Source organism: Callospermophilus lateralis (genome assembly GCF_048772815.1).
Source record: "Callospermophilus lateralis isolate mCalLat2 chromosome 8 unlocalized genomic scaffold, mCalLat2.hap1 SUPER_8_unloc_1, whole genome shotgun sequence".
Lineage (NCBI taxonomy): Eukaryota > Metazoa > Chordata > Mammalia > Rodentia > Sciuridae > Callospermophilus > Callospermophilus lateralis.
Window position 1 is genome coordinate 1,887,364 of NW_027510150.1, and position 6,365 is coordinate 1,893,728.

General features: G+C 31.4%; 1 pseudogene; it reads left to right on the forward strand.

Annotated features, from left to right (window-relative positions):
• The first annotated feature begins 2,564 nt into the window (after positions 1 to 2,564).
• Positions 2,565 to 3,453, forward strand: LOC143385806 (transcription elongation factor A protein 1-like; annotated as a pseudogene).
• The last annotated feature ends 2,912 nt before the right edge of the window (positions 3,454 to 6,365 follow it).

Here is a 6,365-nt window from a genome sequence, read left to right on the forward strand (position 1 = left end):
ATTTAAAGAAAAACATATTACTTATATCATACTATTTTATTAAAGGATATCTAAAGTCTCAAGACAAAGTTATTATATATATTTTATATACTTTCCCAGAAATATCTCATATTGAGCACTCCTTTTATCTATTTGGGCTCCAGAGCTAGATCACATATTACAATATTCAAGAGTACTTATAAAACAAACATGTAAAGAAATGATGAAAACATCATGAATATAAGCATGGTTCCTAACATAATTTAAGTGGATTTATATTGTTTCATAGATTATTTTTTAAAAAGTGCTCATTCTTGAAGTATTTATAAATATATCTTGTAGAAGTAATTACTCTAATCAACAACATTTATAGCATTCATTTAATGATCCTAAAATATCTTGTTTTCTTGCATCTATAGAAAAAAAGAATTTTTTATGTAATACTTCATGAGAGAAACAAACTCCTATCTCTCACCCTGCACAAAACTCAACTCTAAATGAATAAAGCACCTAGGCATTAGATCAGAGATCCTACACTTACTAGAAGAAAAAGTAGACCCAACATACCAACATGTCAGCTTAGAAACCAACTTCCTTAACAAGACTCATAAAGCACAAGAAGTAAAATTAATAATCAATGAATGGGATGGTATCAAACTGAAAAGCATCTTCATAGCAAAGAAAACAATAATGTTAATATAGAACCTATGGAGTGGGAGAAAATCTTCAACACTAGTACCTAAGATAAAGCATTAAATAACAACAAAAAAATAACCTAACACCCCAAAATTAAATAAACCAATCAATAAATGGGCAAAGGAACTGAACAGACACTTCACAGAAAGTGAAATATGAGCAGTAAAAAACAAACAAACAAACAATACCTGCAAATTAAAAGTACTGTAAGATTGCATCTCACTCTAGTCAGAATGACAATTATGAAGAATACATATAACAATTAATGTTGGCAAGGATGTGGGGAGAAAGGCACTCTCATACATTGTCAGCGGTACTGAAAATTGATGCAACCACTATGGAAATCAGTATGAAGATTCAGTGACACAACCACATCAATGTTTATAGCAGTCAACTCAAATATCAAAGCTATAGGAACATTCTAGGTGTCCTTCAATGGATGAATGGATAAAGAACACGTGTATGTATACACAGTGGAATATTACTCAACCATAAAAATAAATGAAATTATGGCATTTCCAAATAAATGGATGAACCTGGAGAATATCATGCTAAGTAAAATAAGTCAATCCCCCAAAACCAAAAGTTGAATGTTTTCTCTAATTTGTGGGCCCTAACCCCAAACAGGGAGTTTGAGGTGACGAATAATAGAAATCCATTGGATTAGACAAAGGGAAGATACCTGGGAGGGAAATAGTAAATATTGTAGAATGAATCAGACATAAGACTCTTAGACTTGTATTTGAATACAAGACCAGGGTAACTTTGTATTATGCACAAAAACAAGAGTGGGATCCTGAATTGAATAAGATATACTGTATGTATGTGTAATTTGCCAAAATTTACTCTACTTTAATGTATAACTAAAAGAACAAATAAAAATGGAATAGAAAAGCAAAAAATACATTTGATTTCTATATTCCTTTTTTTGAAAAATGTATGACCCAAACTTGCTGCGAATTACACTTACACTAAGAAAATTTAACATTGCCTTTTGAGTACAGATCCTCTCTGTCACTGGAAGATGGAATGACTATTTGGGTACCCAAGCTTCATAGCCACTGATAAATATCTCTATCCTTCCATGCTCATTAGGTTTTATTTTTTTTTAATTTTATTAGTTGTTGATGAAATTTTTTATTTTATTTATTTGTATGTGGTGCTGAGAATCGATCCCAGTGCCTCACACAAGCTAGGCAAGTGCTCTGCCACTGAGCCACAATCCCAGACTCCCCCATTATATTTTAGATATGGAATACATCCAAAAATGTTCCACACAATGCTCATGTGTTGAAAAGCATCAAGGCTTAACCTGGTCTTTAGAAAATAATTGAATTCTGAGGGATAAAATCTCATCATAGGATTAATCAATTTGATGCATTAATAATTTTTAAAAAACTATGTGGTAACTGTAGGCAAGTGGGGCATTTCTGGAGAAAATATGTCACTGAGGCCATGATTGAGAGTACTATATCATCCCTTGCCTCTCTCCCTCTGATTCCTGCCTGCCATGACCTGAACAGCTTTTTTTGATGATTCCTTTCTACCATGATGTTTCTTCTCTGGAATAAGCCAACCATGGGCTAAATCGTAAATCTCAGAGTCAAATAAATCTTTTCTCTTCTAAGTTGTTCTTATCATCTACTTTGATCATGGTCATACAAAGCTGAATAACAATGCTATTTTCAAAAGTTTGATTATTGAGTTCAACCAGTGCTGTCTTCAGGGGAGGAGATGCTGCCTTTGGCCTAGTGTGTGAGGAAGGGCCTAGGCCCAGCCTGCTGTGGTGGGTTTTGCTGAGCATGGAGCTCCTCTCCTTGTCTCCTCAGCACCAGCTTCGCCTGCTTCCACCCACAGCAGTCTGGGCTTGGGGAAGAACTGCCGGATCCATGGAGCATGAGGTGGTTCCTATTGCTAAGAAGATGGACAAGATGGTGCACAAGAAGAACATGGCTGGAGCATTGGATTTGCTGAAAGAGCTTAAGAATATTCTCATGACCCTGTAATTATTACAGTCCACTGGTATTGTAATGTCAGTTAATGCTATTCTCATGTAGAATACAGATGAAGAAGTTACATCTTTAGCAAAATCTCTCATCAAAGCCTGGAAAAAGTTATTAGATTGACCATCCACTGATAAAGACTCTGAAAAAAAAGGACTTGGGATTACATCACAGAATAGCCCTGAAGCAAGAGAAGTAGTTCTAGTGGCAATGTAAGCAGCAGGAAGAATGAGACAAATGCTTACCTTTCAAATTTTCCTCAGGCACCAAGTACTTCTGATTCTGTGCCATTAAAATGTAGGGAGGTGCTTGCTGCAGCTCTCCAAACAGGAGATGACTACATTTTTATTGGATCTGATGAGGAAGAACTAGGATCGCAGATTGAGGAGGACATATATCAAAAAATAAGGAATATGGACATGAAATACAAAAACAGAGTAAGAAGTATGATATCAAATCTTAAAGATGCAAAGATATCCAAATTTAAGGAAAAATGTACTCTGTGGAAATATTCCTCCTGACTTATTTGCTAGGATGACAGCAGAGGAAATGGCTAGTGATGAGCTCAAAGAGATGCGGAAATACTTGACCAAAGAAGCCATCAGAGAGCATCAGATGGCCAAGACTGGTGGCACTCAGAATGACTTTTTCACATGTGGCAAATCTAAAAAGTAGAATTGCATTTACACACAGTAATGATGTGTGTAAGTAAGATGAACCAATTACAACATTTGTTCTTTGTAATGAATGTGGAAATCGAAGGAAGTTCTGTTGAGTTGGAAGAATTGGATCTGGACCTTTAAGAAAATGGATTTTGTAACTAGCTTTAAAACTAGGCCAAATAACTAGGTTTCTTAAAAGTCAGGTTTTTAAATTAGCATATATCCTGTGGGGTTAGTGTTTGTTTTTGACCTAACATCCCTTCCTTCAATGCCTTCTGTAATTTCAGATCAGTAGGGAGATCATCTATTAATTGTATGATATCTGTTTCAATTCTTACCCCACACCCATTTTTATAAGTTAGTTGATATTAAACTTTTATCAAAATTTTAGCAATTTATTTTTATTTTTTCTACTTAAAAATGTTCTTTGTTTTTTTTTTAAAGTCTGAAGCATACACAGTAGAAATTCTGTTATTCTGTAATACATACATAAAAATTGCATTTTTTTCATATTAGCATGTACCTACAAATATTAAAGAGAAAAGGTAACATAAGTTTAGGTTTACAAAATATGGTTTGTTTTCACATAATACTTGAGCATCTTGTCTAAATGTACATAATATTTGAACTAACATACAAATTTTATTTTAATCATATTTACTTGCTTCAGCTAATTACATATTATTTTGCATCTGTAACTAATCATTATTATAATTTCTTATATTTTCTTGTACAAGTATATTAATTGTTCTTAATGGATTTTTTAATTTTGGAAACATGACTTGACTTTGTTAAAAGCAGTTTGGTTTGTTGTCTATTTACTTATTAGACTTGGTAATGTATTTTATTTTTCAAAAGAATGTTGTTATAGTTTCATAGGGCTTTTCATAAACCCCCTTATAGGCAAAGAGCAAAAGCTTCTGACAGTTTTATTCTCCACATAGGAAGATGTACTGGGAAGAAAATGTTAGCATCTTAATGTAGAATAGTTATTATAAACAATTCATGACTTGATCTTATTTGAAAATCTATATTGACCAAGGATTAAGCATAAGGATTGTAGGAATCATTAAAGCTGTGGTCTTTCTGTATGGAAGGTGATAGGTGATATTTTTGTTCTGAGCCTTATTTGCAGACTTGTTCTATGATGAATGAGATTGTTGATCCAACTGAAAACATGAGTTAGACTGAGTCATTTCCCAGTATGTTTTCTTAACATTATGTTTTATTTTGTGTTTTGTGTTTACCGTTTGTTATGTTCGGAATAAGAAAAAAATGGGTTTCACCTTGGTTACTTAGTTAAAATTGATCTAGCACATCTTAAAAGGCCACTATTGCAAAGAGTAGTTTATCATGCTAAAAATTTATTCTATCAGTTACTATAGAAGACTTTTATACATGTGTTGCTCTCTCCTTTGCTCCTCCTGTTTCTTACTGCAAATTGATGTTCATGTTAAGGATTGGACCATGGGCACTAACCCTCCTTTATTTGTTAGTTTATATGAACTTTTGTCATATCATTTAAGAAATAAAGTGCATTTTTGAAAGAATGAGTTTAAGGTAGGTTAAAGTAGTCCCACTTTTAAATTAAGTGATCCATTTTAAAATTTGTAACTCAATAAAGTTTTTTTGTTGTTGTTAAAAAGGTTGATTTTTTTATAGATTCTTCAAAGGAAAAAAAATCTTCTTTATTTTGCAAAAATGAAATCTGGAATATTTTATTTTTTAATCAATGATCTCAATATTTCATTTGTTAAGGCATTACAGTAACAAAGTATTATTCTAAGAGTAACTAGTTTACATATTAAAATTCTTAAATGATATGAACTAATATATTTTCTTGTCTTTTAAATATTAAATATTAAGTTCTTAAAATTTATACCTAATTTTGGTTAAAAATCAGTATGTAATATTAAACTATATAACACAAAGTTCAATTCATTTATATCTGTATAGTATTGTAAATACTCATATGACATAAAATTTTCCTTAAAAACAAATATAACAGTCATAATTTTATATGGATTTACATGGATATTAAATCAGTAACTTTCTGCCTTTAAATACTATAGCTTATAGATATAAGAATTGCATTTCTTATTTGGATTATCTATGTCTTTCCTATCAACTAACCCAGGACTGGCACAGAGCAATGCCTCAGATAATATTTTAGTTGTATATATTTGAAAGGTTCAAAATTATCAACACAGATTTCTAGAGAGCAAATTTTTTGGTGTTTTTGCAAGGCCTACCTAGGGCTAATAAAAATAAATTCTTGATTTAAAAAAATTGTATATTAAATGATGTCAAAGTTCTGTTCCATTAATTAAACAGGGTCAATTTTTCTTCATGATATCTGCAATTATTTTAAACTATTTCATTTTTTTTTGCATTTCATTGATATTTAAAGAGAATCATTATGCTAAATTCTCAAATCACTCATATATAACATGGCATTCACTTTTGTTTAACTTTTCTATCTGTTGACACGTACATGTTTTCAATAGATAGGAACTAAATAAGTACACTGTGATTAAATATGTGGTACTGCCTTATCAGGGAACAAAACAGACAAAAAGATATACCTATTTTTGTGAAGATAAAAGTTAGTATGGAGGAGGTAAGTAATTTTTAAAACACACAAGAAAAATTATACTTAAACTTTTTTTTTTAAATTTAAGGTGTTAAAATGTGATAAATGAAATATAACAGGAGAACAGGTTAGAAAAGGGTAGAGAATTGTTATCTTTAAATCCATGAGAAAGCAAAATAATTAAATTGTAAAAAATCTGAGTATAGTCAATATGACAGGTCAGAAATTGCCAAACACTCAGTGGTACAAAAGTATATAACATGTCTCCCTACCCATTAGTGACTTTCTGTTAACTATTTTTTTCACTTGTTGAAAATTTTACTTCTAATTAATATATTAACCTTACATTTTAATGAAGGTAAATGTGATATTTCAGTACTTGAAAATAGTAAGTACTGATTAAATCCATTCTTCCTATATTTGGTCTCTCCT